Below are 18,845 nucleotides of genomic sequence, written 5' to 3'. Positions count from 1 at the left end.
ACTAAAACACTATAATTTTCTGCAACTGTTTTTTTTTTTTTTTTAAATAGTACCAAGCCAATAGTGATGACATTTGTTTGCCGAGTCTAATTTGGTTTATTTTATTTACCGTGTTTACTTATTTGTTCCAGAGTTTGAAACCTTTTCCAATCTGTAAGTCATTTCCACAGTGGAAAAGTTTATGAAGCAGTTTTTTCTTCTATTTAAGTCATTTTAAGTTTGATTATTGCTTACTTCCTGGCATTGATTTGTAAAAAAAAAAAAAAAAAAATCTGGGATTTTTGGACGCAGGAAGGCTTTGCTTTCCTTCATTCTAAATGGGAACTGTGAGCAAAGAAAGTGTGAAATAATGAGGTGAATTTAATATAAAAGTCACAAGCTGCTAAGATAAATGAACGAAAAACCAACCTAATAGAGTTTTACAGTGCAACCGTATCTGCCTTTTGCCTGGGTCAGTACATTTAATAGATGTTTGAATTAAAACTCTGAGCTTTGTTAGTCCAGAGATTTTGATCTTGCGATTTTTCCAGTAATTGTTTTCCCTCAACAAACCCTCAAACATAACCAGTGTTGCAACACGGAAAGAATCCTCTTACTGACACAATCTGACAGCAGCACGCCGGGCTCTCGCCGTCTCACACTGCCGTCCCCTCTCTCGAGTTTTATCAGCGTGGCTGTGCAGTGACTGGTTCAGGGCTGTAAATATCGGCCCGGCTCTTTGTGGTATTAAAGCTTAAGTGGCCTGTAGTCTCAAAGTTGTGACTTTATATCCCTATTGGAGTGAAGTGTGAGTTTTGACTCGAACTCTTAACTGTGTCCAGATGCGGCAGACACTCCTAATTGGACCTGGAGCCAGTTAAATCCAAGAGCCTCTCGGCTCTGCTCAGCTCATATAACTACTTGGCCCAAGGTTGGCCTGAGCTGCCCCTGCCATACTTCTCTTTTTGAACAACAAACATTAATGTCTGAATAGGCGTGCTATTCTGTTGCTCCATCTGCCTCTTCTTCTTTTTGCTCTCTGGTTTTGTCTTGAGAGACTCAGATGAATAACAGCCCATCGGAGGAGCTTCGTGGTACAGAAGCTTGAATAGTAAAGTTAAGTTATAGGCACAAGCGGTGCTGCTGGAAAGGTCAAAAGGTTGAGTGGCAGCCAGGGTCAGAGAGTGTACGGTGTATATCGGAGGTTGGGGAGCAAAGAGCAAAGCAGGGAGGAGAAAACCCTGACGTGGGTGAAAGTCTGACATTCCACCTTTTATCAAGCACCTGGTTTAATCATCCAAATCCTCCCTGCATATGGTTTTATTTGAATCCGTCTCTCTGTCACTCCCCCATCGTTTCTTAGACGTCTCTCATTCCTCCCATCATCCATCTTGGCTTTTGCTTCTCCTCCCTTATTTTGACTCACTCCCTCCCTCATCCCCTCCCCCCTGCCTCCTATCATCTATCTGCCATACCTCCCTCTTTCCATCGCTCCCTCTCTCTGACTTCCTGCCTTCCAGTCTGCCAGACGGTCATAATTAACGAGGAAAGCGATAGTCCCCCTGGCCCTCGGGAGCCCTCTCCACTCACTGCCCTTAGAGAGAGAAATGCTTGGTGTGTGTGTGCGCGGGTACACACATACACACACACACACACACACACACACACACAGATCCCTGTTTCACCCCGTACCTCCAGACTTGGCCTATAGTCCCACTCCACTCAATGCGTCTTTATGTTCAGCGTCAGCAGTGAAGCATGATCTCACCCCCTCCAAAAGACACACCAAATGACTTACAGAGACTCCCAAACACAGGCCGCAAACATGGAATGACCTACTATCCAAGAGCAATAACACATACACACACACACACTCACAATCACAAGCTGTCCACTGGCAGCTGCTCTTATTATGACTAATTCTGATGAGGAAGCTGGAAAAAGTAAAGAAAATTAACTAAGGCTGCCTGGTTCACTGTGCTTTTTCTCAGCGTTAAGTGATTTTGTGTGTCTGACTCACGTGTTGCAATAAATCACAAGACAGACTTTCCTTTATAGCCCTACCTGTGCATGCATTTATATTACTGCATGTGTATGTGTGTGTCTATTTATGCGCCACTGCCCTCTTGCCTTGGCATGTCCCCCCACCCCTCCACCCTCAGTTCTTGGAGGCAGATCCCAGATCAGAGGGCAGGGAGCTGATAAGGAGCAGCACTGATGCTATCTGTCAGTCACCGCTGGAGGGCTCTCCGTCCCTCTGCTCTCCCCTCCTTTCTTATCTAAACAAACAAGATGCTTTCACATACTGGCACACAGGGGGTGGACACAATAACAGGAACACCTTGTACATTAGGTCAGCACAACAAGCTGCACGATGCTAACAAGCCGATGAAGATCATTACACTCTTATGCTTTTGTGGCGGTTTGAGGGAGACAGCAATTTATGGGTTTGATTTTCTGACTCTCATCTGCTGTGGAGCAAAAACTGGCTGTAAAGTTTTATCTCCACAAACCACAGTTCACTCAACAACTGCACAGATTTAAGGTTTCGCCTCTGTTTCCACTCCTCAGACCCAAATCTGCATTAATTTTAAAGGTAAATAGCAGAAAAACAAGTTTCATAATCAAACGTTGCATGAATTATTTTGAAGATTAAAATGAATAAAGGCTGTCATATAATAAATAAAAGGAACAGAGGCAGGTGGATCCATATTCTTCGGACATCACAGTGAGTAAACTACACACAATCTCTATTGTTTGCACAGCTACAATTACGTTTTTCAAATACTGTTTTCATCCTAGCACCTGTTTCCTCTCTGAGCATGTATATGCACACACACCTCAGTGTTTGTTCAGCCCTAAATGTGTGCAGGTACATGTGCCGGCGAGTGTCTGTGTGTGTGTTGGTCCAAGAGTGTAAATATTGTGTTGTGCTCTAGTAACAGCTCTTCCTCTGACTCTCCAGTAGCAGCACGCTCTACTGTTTATTTTCCTTCCTGACGGACGACTTCTTATCAAATAAGCAGACACTGCCTTCTAGCCTGCTGTCCAACCATGCGCTCCCAGAGGATATCCCGCCCCCCTTTTTCCTCCAGGCTGTCGTACAGTGGAGCCTCTGCTCACTCATGATGACTGACAACCAGATGAACCACTCACACCGCTGTCAGGCCGTGTGAGCTGTACCAGCAGTGACTGGTAGTCTCTCAGCTCACCTTGCGTGAGGGGGATGTGCCTGATGCTGTGTGATGAGCAGATCCAGGGCTCTCATATGCGTTTCTCCAGAGATACCCACGTAATCACATCCAGAGCAGATGTGACTGTGTTTTCTCTCTGTTCCCATGGCAGCCCCCTCAGTTATGACAGAGAGATAAGGGCTGATGGTGGCTCCCACAATGTGGGCTTTTGTGAGTCAATATGGGTCTGGAGAGTCACTGCAGATGCTTGAAGCAGAGCTGCAGAGTAAGTAAATGACTCTTTCACAAGATAACAAATATGTAGGGTTGAATTTTGCTTGTAAAAACAGCTGTAACTGTCTTTTGTAGCTCTCTATAAAAATCCCCAGTAGACAGTATATAAGGGCTGGATGTAGCAACAATGATATCACCCAGTAGTTTGTGGACTGCCATTCTGGATTCTCAGGTTTGGCTTTTCTGGCTGTTGTTGCCTTGTTTCTTTTAATACAAATGAACACTGAACAGACAAGCCGTGGCTCTGGCTGACAACTCATGTAAACTCTATGCCATTGTAGTAGCTACTTATAAATCCCCCACCTTAATGCATGCTCTTAGTTATTATATTTTACTCTAAATGGGACCACAGGAAATGCATATTGTGCAATACTAATGAGCTTGAAACAAGCAATTTAGGCCTTAAAAATATTAGAAAATGTGTTTGCCAAGGTCGTAAATGAAGAGAGAAGTATGGTCATTTTCTCGCAGACTTCTATGCAATCTGACATATTGCTGCAACCACAGGAGTTGCCCCCTGCTGGCTATAAGGAAGAATACACTTAACACTTACTTTCTTTTTCGGACTCAAAGAACACAGGTCTATGAACCGAACACAGAGGATCCAACAAATGGCATCTGGTAGCATTTTTGTTTAGTTTAGTTTTTTAACATATGGCGTAGGGGAAAGGTTACAGGTGTGCTGATTTGTACTAGAAACAAAAAGTTGGGATTTCTCAAGAATTTTTTGAGCTTTCCTTTTATGTCTTTCTCGACTTTATGCACAGTAATAAAACCCCCGAGAACCCCTTTAAAGGGCATAGAAGTTAGTACTCCATCTCTAAAATCTGGACTATGAACCTTACAGTAAAAAATTATGAAAAATTGGAAAAAGTAACACATGAGAACCACCCACTTTGAATATTTTGGAAACTTACATAGCCAAGAAAACTAATTCACTGTCTTTTTATTTACACTCTCAGGTAGAACACATCCTAACTGAAACCACCTGGCTATTATGAGCCCCCTCTCCCCCATCAAGCCTCCTCCCACCTGCATGCTTACGTGTGTGTGTGTGTGTCAGGAAAAACAGGAGTGAGTAACCACTGGCCGTACTGAACGATGCATGGTTGTGATTACATGTTTATGTCCATATTTGTAAGTCTGCTGGAAGGCGTCTGTGTGTGTGTGTGTGTGTGTGTGTGTGTGTAGGGGCTGACGACAGAGTTTGTGTACATGTGTATGTGTGAGAATGAAAGTGTGTACACTGCAAGTTGTGAGAGTAAATAAACGCAGTGCAGCGGGGGCTCACGTGGCGTTATTATCAGAGCTCAGAGAAAAGACAAACTGTTTTTTCACTCCGGTTTAATTCACACCACCTTCTGCTGCCTCCTCCCTTTCCCCACGACCCACCACAGTATACACATGCACACATGCATGCACGCAATCGCAGCCCCCACCACCCCAAATTCAACACATGGCTCCAATCAGGGAATTATTTTTAGCACTTCATGTTTCCGTGCAAGAATTCTAATCACTTGTATTGTGATTTATTTATTTTTTTGTCAGTTTGTACACTCGCAGGCTGTGTGTATGAATGAACTTCACAGTCCGAATTCCATAAACGGACCCTTTATAGCCTCACTGAGGTGAAGCCGGGAGTGTTTGAGCACTTTGCCTGCCGCTTGATTGCAATTGTATCCCAGCAGCTTTGTGAGTGGGGAATTTTTCAAAATGGCCCAGAAAAAGGCCAGTCTTCTGCGGAATCGCTTACTTTGATGATTGCAAAAAAAAAAAATTCCACAAAATAAAGTTTGGCTTGGAAACCACAGATCAAACACGCACACACACAAGGACTAGTACAGTATGCAAACTCACACACTCACAATTTGCGGTACACTGAGGCATTCTTTCTCCCTCGTTCTCTCACACACACACATGCACACACACTGACTTACACTCATTAATCTGGGTAGACTCAGGAAACCACTCCAGCGAGCTGGCTGGAGGCCCCGGGAGCGGTGGAGGGGTGGAAGGGGGAGAAAGGGGGGGGGGGATCAAAGTGAGGACGAGAGGAGCAGGCTCGCTGAAAAGAAACAGCAGAAGAGGGAAGAAAGGAGAAAAGAAAGTTTGGAGAGGGAAGAAAAGAGAAAGGAAAATTTCCTTTGCTCTTGAGCTATGAGAATACAGGAAGGAGAGAGGATCTGAAACCCCTCGATTTAATGAACTAGGAAGGTAGTGACTGTGTTTGTGTGTGCGAGATCGTGTGTATGTGTCCATCCATACCTTGGGGATGTGACTGAGGTGCACGTGAAAGTATGTAAGACAAGAAACGGGCAGTGTTTTAAACATAAAATGAACTTTCGAACAAAAAAGTAAAAACCGTGAAATAAAAAAAACACACTCCGTTTTACTCATACACACACACACACACACACACTGTACACACAGGTCAAGACATAAGTGTACGTGCACACACTCGCACACATGTGTGCACGCTTCTCCCCCCTAAAAGCTCCACAGGGAGGGTCGACAGTCCTTAAGAAAATATTCCCCAAAGCACTAATTAGAAAAACGATGGTGCTCGTTAATAGCCAGTCCCCCCTCAGACACGCACACACACACACTCATGCACACATCCCCCTACATCTAAACACTATCCTGGCTGCTCCCCTCCCCTCTCCACCCTACCTCACCCCCCAAGTCTGGCAGAAGAAGAAGAAAAAAACAGAAAATACAAAAACAAAACAAAAAAGATTCTGGCAGAAGGAGAAGAGAGCGTTCCACTGGCAGGCCTGGGTCAGGGCCCTATTTACCTACCGCAGCACTGCTCCTTCTCCCTCACAGCACCGAGCACCTCCCCTCGACACAGAAACCTGACCCTCTGTCTCCTTCTGAATCACACACGAACATATATCCATACACATAAACCAGCCCAGAAGTAAAGTGGCACATGGTCTTCGTTAAAAGGTTCTGGGCTTCCAGTGAAACTCAATCTCACGTCCGAATTATTCCTCCTCATTTCTTAAACTTGACTTCAGTAAATGTAAAAAGAGGAGGAGTTGTATTTTTTTCCCCCCTTTTCTGTCCTCCTCGATCATTCCCTTTTCTCCCCCTCCGTTCTCTTATCCTGATTAAGTTGCGGAGTGGAAAAAAAGACGCTGAGTGAAACAGCCAAAGGATTTCTCGAGCCTTTATTATCCATCACTGGAACCAGTTCAGGAAAACTGAGAGCAAGGGAGAAGAACAATAGCTTGGACTTTCTCAGACGAAGCAGGACAGTCTAGTTACACACACGCACGATACATACAAAGCTTCCTCACCCATGGCTCAATAAAAGCAGGTGAGGTTGCAATTTCAGGGAATCAATTTGTTTTCTCTCCGCTCTCTTAGCTCTCTATCTGTTGCTGACATTTCCTCCCCGTACCATAGCGGAGCCCAACCGCCTATTACCACACCACACAGGCCCTTATTAAATGTATATATAGTCACGCTTCAGACCAGGAGACACTTTCTCACACAAAGACTGAGAAGAGAGAACACAGGGTCATACAACAAACTCCTCTCATGAAAGAATACAGGCGCAGGCGGGGAGGGAAACTGAAGCTTGACCAAGATCCAAAATGGCCTCAGCTTGTGTGGGCGGATGAAGACAGTCAAATCCAACACGCCTGCGTCTTGTTTCATGGTGTGTGCCCCCCCCCCAAAAAAAGTGTGTGCCTCTCTGTCACGCACCTCTCCAGCACTCATTAGAAACATCTCACTTAGGGTAACAGTGTTATTTCAGTGTTTGTAGCTCGTTATGGGAGTGTTTTTCCTGTGGTGTGTGTGTGTGTGTGTGTGTGTGTGTGTGTGTGTGTGTGTGTGTGTGTGTGTGTGTGAGAGAGAGAGAGGAGAAAGGGAAGGGAAGAGGGTGAGGTAGGGGGAGAGAAGGGGAGACTTCTAAAACATGGGGTGAGAGCATAGGAACGTAGAGTGTGATTCCAGATGTGTTTTTTACTGCTCTGGCTGGGATGACAGGGCTGTAAAGAAACTCTCTCGAGTAGCCTGAAGGGGGAGAGAGAAGGGGGGAGAAGGAGGAGTGAAATGCTCGGTGGCTTAAGGCCCTCGGGGGCGAGGTCTGAGAAGATTTGGGGAACAGGAGAAAGGTTGAGGAGAGGGTGATGGTGAACATTGAGGGGTTTGGAAGAAGTTAAGTGTGGGGCAGTTTTTAGGGCCTCTGGGACTCAAATGGTGGAGGCTCAGGAAGGGGGAGGAAAGGGGGCAGGCAAAGACCGAGTGTAATATGTTTTCCTGGCAAAAACGATATACTTTATTGGCTCAGGTGTGCAGAGCCAAGAGTCTGGAACTGCACACGGTGACTGGGGAGTAGTGGATGTCATAGTGAGCTGTGTAGTTGTGTGTTCATATTCAAATGCACTGTGTCTATGAGTAAAGAAAATGGAGAAGGACCAAGAAAAACAGAGAGAAGGGAAAGAAAGGAGAAGGCCTGGTAGGTAGCGTCTGCTTGTGTGGAAAATGGATAGGAAAAAACATAAGAATTTCCTGTTCCCTGTAGTAAATGTTTATGATTTCTGAATAACTAAAAAAAACCCTGAAAAACTGAAACAGACCAAAGAGCTGAATCGCAGGCCTCAGTTAGCATGTTAAATGTTAAAGGTGTGTTAAGTATGGCTTGTTTGGAAGGATTGCCAAGAGAAAGCCTGAAACATGGCAGCACAGCTTAAAATTTAAAAAGACTTCTGGGGCAATGTCCTCTGGACAGATGAGGCCAAAGTGGAGATGTTTGGTCATAATGCACAGCACCAAATCTGATGAAAACCAAACAGCACATCAGCACAAACACCTCATACCAGCTGTCAGTCACAGTGGTGGAGGGGTCATAATATGGTCTTGTTTTACAGCCAGAGAATCGAAGCACCTTGCAGTCACTGAGTCGACCATAAACTCCTTTGTACACCAAATTATTCTACAGTCAAATATGAGGCCATCTGTTTGATTTGTGCCTGAAGCTTGGCCCAAACTGAATCATGCAACAGGACAATGATCCCACAATGAAGTGCCACACCACTCCCATGTTAGGAAAGAATAGTAAGAAACTGGAGAAACTGGAACAGGGGGAGGCAAGTTAGCGAGGGCTGTAATAAAAATAATAAAATTTTAACCCCATTGACTAAGAAAAAGGTTTAGCACATAACCCCGCTACACCACAACACATCACTTTTCATTGTTTTTGTACGTATCAAACTAATTAGAAATGCTCCGTTAGTGAGCCGTGGAGGCGCTCGGGTTTTTTGACTTTTGAACAGAGCCGGGCTGTTTCCCCGTTACACTTTTCTAATCTAACAATTAAAGACGTCTGACTACTGTACTAGCATTAAAGTGATATACCACACTACCAGCTAAGTCTGTGTCCAAAATGTCTAAATATTGCTTTAAGTCGGAGCCCTGAGAAGGACTTTAATCTAGACTACATAACTTCATCTGAACAGAAGCCAGTGTGGCCTCAAGTGACAATTATGGGATAAGAGTAAAAGCAAAAACATGTTGCAACAGTAGCAAAGAAGAAAGGAGCCATAAAGACATAGTAGTCGCCTACTATCTGAAAGGGGGGGATGATTAACTGAGTCAGTAGCATAACAGTATCTAACATCAGCCACCATAAACTACTGGCCATGCCAAACCTAGTAGGGGTAGAAGTCCTGAAAGGAGTTGAGTTTAGGCCTCAACTTTTTAGCTGAAAGAGGAAGACTGGAGAAGAGTGTCATCTTCTACTTCTTCTTTTAAAAGTAGTTAAAGAGTCTCACATTAAGACTTAGTAAACTGTCTGCTGTTTCCGCTTTCACCTCTCATACTTACTGTTCAATCCTGATCACTGTCAAAAATTTTTGTGAGCTCACTTTCGGTTTCAAATAAAGCAGTTTAGATCATTTCGCTTGTTTATACCCGGCGTAATCGTCTGACCAATCATCTTTCTCGCAAGACTCCATTGTTGACTCAGCGCTCCCAAATCTCAGTAATTACTTCGGTGAGTCACCTAAAATCTTTTCGCAACTGAGACAAACTATGGCCACGACTGCAAAAATAAGACCCAGGTTGAATTATCCTCTGACACAACTTTGAAAGAAAAGAAAAAAAATCACATGATTTAAAAACAGGTCTGGTTTATTTCAAGCATGAAATGGGTGTGGAAAAAAGGAAAAAGGTGTGACTGAGAAACAAAAAAGGAAGACTTGAAAGGAAGGGAAACGGTATCACGATGGAGAAATGTGTGCAGTGTGTGTGTTTAGTGTGATCCAGTGCAGCTATTCCTGCAGCTTGTTAGTCATGCTCGTTAATACACGCCTGTTTTATGGGATCTCTTCAAAGGCTGATGTGGTGTTTCATCTCAACCTTACCTTTTCCACGCAGACGCGGACAGAGTGGGGATGAGGAAGAAAGGAGGTGGAAGGGCCCGGGATTAACGGAAGAAGACATTTTCATGAGTTGTGGCTTCAGAAAATAGTGTAAAAAAACAAAAAAAAAAAACAAAGGAAGAGAAGAAGAAAACACAAGAATTAAAAAGATAAAGAGACAGAAAGAGAAAATGCAGAGTATCTGAAGGTTTAACAAAAGGCGACTAATTACACAGACTTACCATTTTATTTGGTACACACTTTCAACTGTTCCTTAACACAAATCTCTAATCAACCAATCAAATGATAGCAACTCAATCCTCTTAGGCATATATACATGGTGAAGACGACCTGCTGAAGCACCAGAATGGGGAAGAAAAGTCATTCAAGTGATTTTGATTGTCCATGGTTGTCGTTGCCAGACAGGCTGGTCTGAATACTCTGAATCTGATGATCTACTGGGATTTTCCCACACAGCCATCTCAAGAGAACGGTCCCAAAAGAGGAAATATTCAGTGAGCAGCAGTTCTCTGGAAGAAAATGTCTTGTTGATGTCAGAGGTCAGAGGAGACTGGCCAGACGGCCTCAAGCATATAGGAAGGCAAAAGTAACTCAAATAACAACCTGTTACAACTGAGAATGCAGAAGACCATCTTTGAATGCACAAATGTTGAAGCATGAAGCAGACGGGCTATGGTAGCAGAAGACAATGGGTCTCTTAGTATCAACTGAGCACTGCCTCTATGACCGTGGAACAGGAAAGCCACCTCATGGATGTGCCGCTGACAAATCTGCAGCAACTGTGTGATGCTATCATGTCAGTATGGACCAAAATCTCTAAGAAATTATTCCAGCGCCTTGGTGAATCTATGCTGGTGAATTAAAGCAGTTCTGAGGACAAAAAGGGGTCCAACCTGGTACTAGCAAGATGTACCTAATAAAGTGTCCAGTGAGTGTAGAAGAGCTACTGTCCTCAATTCCCATGACAAGCAGCAATGGGAAGATTGCACCCTTGTGCTGTTCAGCCAAACACACATCAAACTTTATTTTAAATAAGAAAACTTCCCTTTATGGGGGTGTTGTTTTAGAATATATGCATCTTCCAGAATAGTGCAGCTTTAAAAATCATCTTGGTTTTTGGATGATTATATTTAACCCAAACAGCCAGGGGTTAAAAAAGAAATAAAGAAAGCTACGGCAAAAGAGTGAAAACCAAGCATTACCCATCTCTGCATACAAGTAAGAAAACCTGCCTGCCAGCCCTGCTTCACACTTTTTAACATGTTTTATTTAATTCGTTTAATCCATACCAACATGCAATACCTTACCTCGACGATGCCAGATGAGCAGTGGAATATTTAGCAACTTCTTGCTCACAGTTATGAAAAAAATACCACAAATAACCGCATAAAAGCACAACATATCGGTTAGTAACACCTTAGCTTTAGTACAAATAACACGAACAAGATTTAGCATTTGAATTTACAGATACAGGAGAGGGTGTACATTTTATGCTGAGCTAAGTCAGCCGTTTTCTAGCTTTATACCTAAAAATAAAAAGACATGAGAGTATTTTAAGTTTTCCTCCTTCATGCAAGTTTCATGCGAGTTTTTAAGACTTTGGACGTAGAATTTAAGTCTTAAAGTGGTTCAGCTGTGCATATATATTTAAATCGATATAAGCTCTGTAACATGTAGGGATATTTCAGGTCTCGCAGGCATTCTGAAAATATAAAAAGAGGCCGCAGGGTAAGAAAGTGAAGGAAGAGTTGGTGGTAAAACAGGCCACATCGCACCACGTGGTACCCGACACATACTGTGTGACCGCTCACTTGCCCCCCCGCTCCCGCTCCGTGCTCCACAGGCACGCCAGCACCTCCAGGTCCGGAGAGCAAAGCTTTCTGTGGGGATCAGAAACAGATGTGCCTTCTGCCCTCTTCTCTTAACTCACACAAAAACACACACGCTGTCTTGTACACACACACACATGCTGGCGGCAATTCAGAACCGGCACCAGGACCCAGCCGGAGCACCGGGCCAGCGTGACCCCAGGCTTGACCCCGGCCCGCAGCGCCTCAGACAGGAAAGGGATGCAATTGGCTTCAGCTGTGACCCTCCGCCCCCTCTATTCTGCGTACATCCCCCCTTCTCATTAAGACAAACTATTTTTAAAGGCAAAGCAGCTTTCATTACCACTAAAGCCAGCACCCTGGAGCACGGAGAAAAGGATGGAGGAGTGGAAATATGGAGGAAAGGTATAAAGAACAAGAAACAAATGGAGGCTGAGACACCAGGGGCACAAAGGAGATATTAAAAAAAAAAAAAAAAAAAGCGGGATGAAAGAAAACGAGAGAAAAAGGGCAGAGTGTAAGAAAATCCAGACTTAGGGGAGACGGGAAAGTCAGGCATATCACTTGCAGCTGTTGCAAGCTAATGTTCCCAGAATCCACTGCAACTTGGCATGGCTTTTCTAATAAGAAAGGGTGGTGTCATGGTTACATTCATATCAAAACATCCAAAACAACTGCTCTGAATGGGGGGGAAAGACGCAGCGAGAAAAGAAAAGGAGATGAAGTCACTTGATAATAATGACAATTAAAGCGCAGTAATTATAAACAGCAGCGAGACACATTTGTCTTAGAGACAGGCTGCTAAAGCGAACAAACAACATATTTATTTGTTTAGGGATGTACAGCAAAGACATATGGAAGAAATTGGACTGCTTTCACTCACATTTGAAAAAAAATCTACTCTTTATTTTGCTTGCCTCTGATTTTTTTCTGTCCTTTGTAACCCATAAACCAACAAAACACCAACATGTCTCTGCTATTTTCCTCCATAAGAGAGCCCTTTGTTCAGACTAGTTGGGAACTGTGCATGTGTCAGATTACCTACTCCAGGTTTTAATGTCTGCAAAACTGCTGAAAACATTTAAATATTTCATGTTTGGTGACCTGCAATGGCCAAAACCTGGAGTAAAGAAAACAAACTCTCCAGATCTGTGTTGAGTGTGGGCGTATGTAAGTGAGAGTGGCAGGGCATGCTGAGGTAGATTAATACCGCTCCACAGAGGAGGAGGAGGGGGTGTTCTTCTTCTATTCAGGGCTGACTGATGTGCGTCCCAAATTGATTTATGAAAACGGGACCTTAATCAATTATGTGTGGAGAAAGAGGGAAAGAGAGAGAAAAGGAGAGAAGAAGAAAGAGAGGATCTGGTGATGGTGGGGGGGAGAAGAGTGGGAATTAAAGAGGATGAAGCTGCAGAGGGGATAGGGTATGAATGCCGCTGCTCTGCTGAGGAATGCGTCTAGTAGACGTCAGTGTATGCCACAGGTGTCCAGCATGGTGGACGTGATGGTTTGTCAAGGAGAATAATGCGCCGAGGCTGATCCTGATGTATGCGACCAATTCCTCAGGCAACACACTGAGCGTGCTGCATCTATAACATTCATGTCCATCTATGGCATTCATAAAATCTGCAAAGGATCTGACGGATATCAAGGGGTGGGGTGGGGGGTGGATGCACACACGCTCAGTCACTAGCAGAAGTGGTAAAGGTTGTATTTGTGCAGCAGTATAATGTGGTTTTTGTGGTAATAATAGCCCAGTTTTTGGACCGGGGAGGGGAGCAGTGGAGGAGAGTGAAGCTGCAGTTGTTTAAAAAGTCCTTCCCCTGCTTTGCCCATTGTGCCGAAGACAGGGGTGTGTGGTGGGGGGGAAGAGAAGAGGGTCACGCTGGGAGCTCGTTTCTCCTGCCTGTCAGAACTCTATCTGGGATCCAGCCGGAACTAATCAACTCCAATAGGCCTCCCCATTACCCAGGGTGCAATGGGCCACGGGCCGGGGGCTGGCCGGTGGGAAACACAGGAGGAGGAGAAGGGGGGGGGGAAATATCCTCCCAACCCCTTACCCCCTCAGTCCTTTCCTACCACTACTCCTCCACACACACACACACACACACACACACACACACACACACACACACTCTCTCCGTACTCCACCAACCCGTGCAGCACACACAACACTCCCACTGTTTCACACTGAAGCAATAATAAACACTTGCAATAATATTTTCACAGCAAGCAATAGCCTGCTTCAGATCAGGACCTCGCACAGCTGTGGAGTACTTTCCTGCACACGTGGGCATCCACTCACATGCACACACACACACAAACACTCACACACACACATACACATGCAGTTTCCTCGTCACGCTGTGCTGATAAGCTTTGAGACATGTTTAAAAGCACTCTGGGTGACAAAGCAGTAAAAAGTATTCAGATAATATTTTCTAAACACAACTAAATATCTGCATCAAAACAGACTAACTGTGAAAATTGGATTCTTCTTCCTTTGTTATTTGCGTGTTTAGAAAGTTGGAAAAACAGATTCTTTGCTACTATTACATTTCTTTAAAGAATAAAACCATTGTTTTCTGCTTCTTTAAATATTTTCCCAACTGTATTTTTTTTATTCATAAAACTCTGTGTGAAAAAGTCAAAAGGTTTGAGAAGTAATTCAACATAAACTCCCCAAATATGATCTGTAGCAACACAACTATATTGCCCTCTAGTGGCCATTTAAATACACTGCGACAGTTAAGGGGATTTACAGAATTTTAAAAAACAGAAAGTTTCCTTAACTTCTGAGAAGTCCTGTTACTGTGAGAAGCTTTCATAGGCTTACTAAAGAAAAAATTTTTTTTTTAAAGGAGATCAATCTTAACATTTGAAAAGAAATCTAATCTATATAATTACACAAAATTATATTTTTTAAATAAATCAGTGCCTGTACTCTAGAGTCCATGTTACAATTAGATAACACTTTGTGGTTTAAGGGCAACATCAAAGCCAACCCTACGAGTGTGTGCACCAGCTTTAGTGTGCATGTTTTTATGAATGACTTCAAACTCCTCCATGAAGCTGAAGTGGGGGCAGATTTAAATTGACTGAAGAAAACACCAAACACCCCCACTTTACATGCCCTGATACACCCCTCAACTATGTATGTGTATTTGCCAGTTTCTTGTTCCAGCCTTATTGCATACACTTTTTTTTTTTACTGAATACCCCTCTAATTAATTGCAATCGAACTCTCTCTATCCCCCTGCTACAACTTGCTGCATGCATGTGTGAATATATGTTTGTGAAGAGCTGAAGAGGTGATCCGAGCACTGCTGAGAGGCCCGGATAAAGGCGGTTGTCACATGGGAACCTTCCCCGAGGCCTTGTGGTGGAGGAGGGGGTATTGATGGGCACTGGGGTGGGGTTAATCCCCATTCACCTCGTCATTCACTCATCCAGGCCACTCACAATGAGCCCTGCCCGCCTCCCCCTTCGTCCCCACCGTGACATCTGACCCCACGTTTACGGCTGCTGTTCCCGTAGCCTTTATGCTTCCATCCTGTTATTATCTGCAATATTTACTCCTTTTGATTTCTCTGCTGACCGCTGCCGTCGCCCACACAGCTCTCTTGACTGAGTGAAAAAAACTCAAGTGCTCTTTTTACTCCTTCAGTGTCACCCCAGAAACCTTAAAACCAACAGCAAACACTACCTGAAGTGGAAGTAAGTCAGCTTACAATCATTTATTTATGACTATCTGATTTAGGGCACAGGAAGCAGCACTGCCACTTGAGTGGATGGGGTCAAAGAAGAGGGCTCTTCATAAGTAAATTAAGTGAGTGTAGTTATTATAAAATGACTGAACATTGATGTTATTAATAAGGCATAAACTGTATTAAAAATGATGATATAATATAAGTACAATCAAAAATATCAACACAATCCAAGTATTTAGGAGGAGGTGACACCGTCTTAAACGAAATCATATTTTTGAAAAAATTTGTAATTTTAAAATATTACAAAAATATTACAAATACAGAATAATTGAAACTACATAAGGATGCAATACATAACCCATGAAACCATTAAATTATCATTCGAACACTACGGCAAATTCAATAGAATATCCACCCATCTCTCCCCTCGCAGTCTAAACAGAGAGCACAACTCGCTCTCCCCAGCCACCTCTTCCGGCTCTTCCAGGGGTACACCAAGGTGCTTACAAGCCAGCTGAGATCTGTAATCTCTACAGCATGTCCTGAGTCTGCCCGGGCCTCCTCAGCAAAACCAAATCCCCTGGGAGGTGCCCAGGAGGCAAACTGGTCAGATGCCTCCTGTTTCCAGGGAGGTCCTTGCCTAATCTTGTTGATGACTAGCTGAGATGGGAGGGTTGTCAGCTGAAGCAGTTTGCCTGGGCCTTCAAGGCTATAAAAGGTGGCCCAGAAGAACTGCTCAGTCCTTTGTAGTGTTTAATAAAACTATTTTTGAGTGAACACCCTTCTTGTAACGTGGCTTGTTCCAGTTTGTGCCAAACTGTGGCAAATCTGGGATGTGCTGGAAAAGAAACAACTATTTGGTTGTGAACAAATCAAAACTCGGGACCAACACTGTTCTCTTCTAACATCAGTCAAAGTCAGCAAAAGCAGATAAAAAACAGTCCAACCAAAACACCACCCTGTGTGGTACTGCCAAAAAAATCTTGGCCGCAGTATTACATCTCAAAATTCAGCTCTGAGCAAACCGCAGGCTAAGTTGGCCATCAACAATGACTAAATCTCTACCACGCACCAAACTGGTTTGAATATCCCAGTGGCGTCACTCTCGTCCGGGGGGAGACATTGATAGTTCTTTACTCTAAAAGGCCTTAAAGAAAAAGCACAGATGTTATCATGGCTCACTTATATTAAGTCCCACCCACAATGACCACTAATAATTACACACGTGCTTTCCCTACTTTGATCACTCAAAACATGTGCTTTAAAAAGAAGAGACTATCAGCCGTAACCAGTGTTGGGTAAGTTGCTTTAAATTAGTAACTTAGTTACATTGCTAGTTACTTCTATCAAAAGTAACTCAGTTATTTCAAAGTAACTAGTTACTAGGGAAAATAACTTTGGTTTTACTCAGAATTCTCCTATTAATGTGTTGCTTCCCTAACTGGATACCAGCAAGGATGCCAGTCTTCTATCTTGCTTACATGTTAGCACTATCCTGCCACAAGTGCACTGTGCCACCTAATGGCCTGAAACTAAAATGGCAGTGTAGTAGTGTGAGTGCAAGTTAATGATGAAATGAATAAAACTAAATTAGAAATGAACAATGTTTGTTTTATGCGTCACTTTTTTATGTGTCTGTTTTAATCTACACTCAACAAAAATATAAACGCAACACCTTTGTTACTGCTCCCATTCCCCATGGGATGGACGTAGAGACCTAAAATTCATTCCAGATACACAATATAACCATCCCTCCCAAACAGTGGTCACAAATCAGTACAAATGTGTGGTAGTGGGCACATCTGCTATATTGAGATAATCCATCCCACCTCACAGGTGTGCCACATCAGGATGCTGATCTGACATCATGAGTAGTGCACAGGTGTACCTCAGACTGCCCACAACAAAAGGCCACCCTGGAATGTGCAGTTTTGTCTCACAGCAAAATGCCACAGATGCCACAAGCAATGAGGGAGCGTGCAATTGGCATGCTGACAGCAGGAATGTCAACCAGATCTGTCGCCCGTGCATTGAATGTTCATTTCTTAACCATAAGCCGTCTCCACAGGCGTTTCAGAGAATATGGCAGCACATCCAACCGGCCTCACAACCGCAGACCTCGTGTAACCACACCAGCCCAGGACCTCCACATCCAGCAGGTTCACCTCCAAGATCGTCTGAGACCAGCCACCCAGACAGCTGCTGGAACAATTGGTTTGCACAACCAAACAATTTCTGCACAAACTGTCAGAAACCGTCTCAGGGACGCTCAACTGCATGCCCGTCGTCCTCATCGGGGTCTTGACCTGACTCCAGCTCGTCGCCGTAACAGACTTGTGTGGGCAAATGCTCACATTCGATGCCGTCTGGCACGTTGGAGAGGTGTGCGCTTCACGGATGAATCATGGTTCACATTGTTCAGGGCAGATGGCAGCTGAGAATGTCCCAGTTCTTGCATGGCCAGCATACTCACCGGACATGTCACCCATTGAGCATGTTCGGGATGTGCTTGACCGGCGTATACGACAGCGTGTACCAGTTCCCACGAATATCCAACAACCTCGCACAGCCATTGAAGTGGAGTGGACCAACATTCCACAGGCCACAATTGACAATCTGATAGACTCCATGCGACGATGTGTTGCACTGCATGAGGCAAATGGTGGTCACACCAGATACTGACCGGTTCTGGGTCCCCAGACCCCCAATAGCGCAAAAAACTGCACATTCCAGGGTGGCCTTTTGTTGTGGGCAGTCTGAGGTACACCTGTGCACTACTCATGATGTCAGATCAGCATCCTGATGTGGCACACCTGTGAGGTGGGATGGATTATCTCAATATGGCAGATGTGCCCACTACCACACATTTGTACTGATTTGTGACCACTGTTTGGGAGGGATGGTTATATTGTGTATCTGGAATGAATTTTAGGTCTCTACGTCCATCCCATGGGGAATGGGAGCAATAACAAAGGTGTTGCGTTTATATTTTTGTTGAGTGTATTTCTCAGTGCCAACATTAAACTGTGCCTCAGACCATTTAGGAGCTGTAGGTATCAAAATAGTACAAAAAATGTAGTGCAAAAATGGTTCAACATAAACACAGTGAGGTTTATCCATTCTTAACTGAAAACAGCTGAACTGCAGAAACTGTAGACAACATGTTAAGTAAACTTAAAAGTATTTTCAGCCTCACAAAGAAAAATAAAATAAATAATAAGTATTTTCAGCCTCTTAAATAGTCAATATTTAACCAAAATAATATTTTGGGCCAATCAGGATTTGGCCCCGATTGGTCCAGCATGCCACAGAGAGTTGCAAACGTTTCAAAGAAGAAGGATCAACACTATAAATACAGACTCTCTGGATAAATTTGATGAAATGACTCTTTTTGTGGACAAGGACTGAAGCTGTCTGGGGAGGAGAAGTCAAGAGGGATGGGTTATCTAATAAGTTAAAATGTTA

The sequence above is a fragment of the Aulonocara sp. 'chitande type north' Nkhata Bay genome, linkage group LG9 (assembly GCF_057382095.1).
Source record: "Aulonocara sp. 'chitande type north' Nkhata Bay isolate Kocher_YH1m ecotype deep benthic linkage group LG9, A_spYH_male_GT1.1, whole genome shotgun sequence".
NCBI lineage: Eukaryota > Metazoa > Chordata > Actinopteri > Cichliformes > Cichlidae > Aulonocara > Aulonocara sp. 'chitande type north' Nkhata Bay.
Note: the sequence above shows the minus strand (reverse complement) of the source record.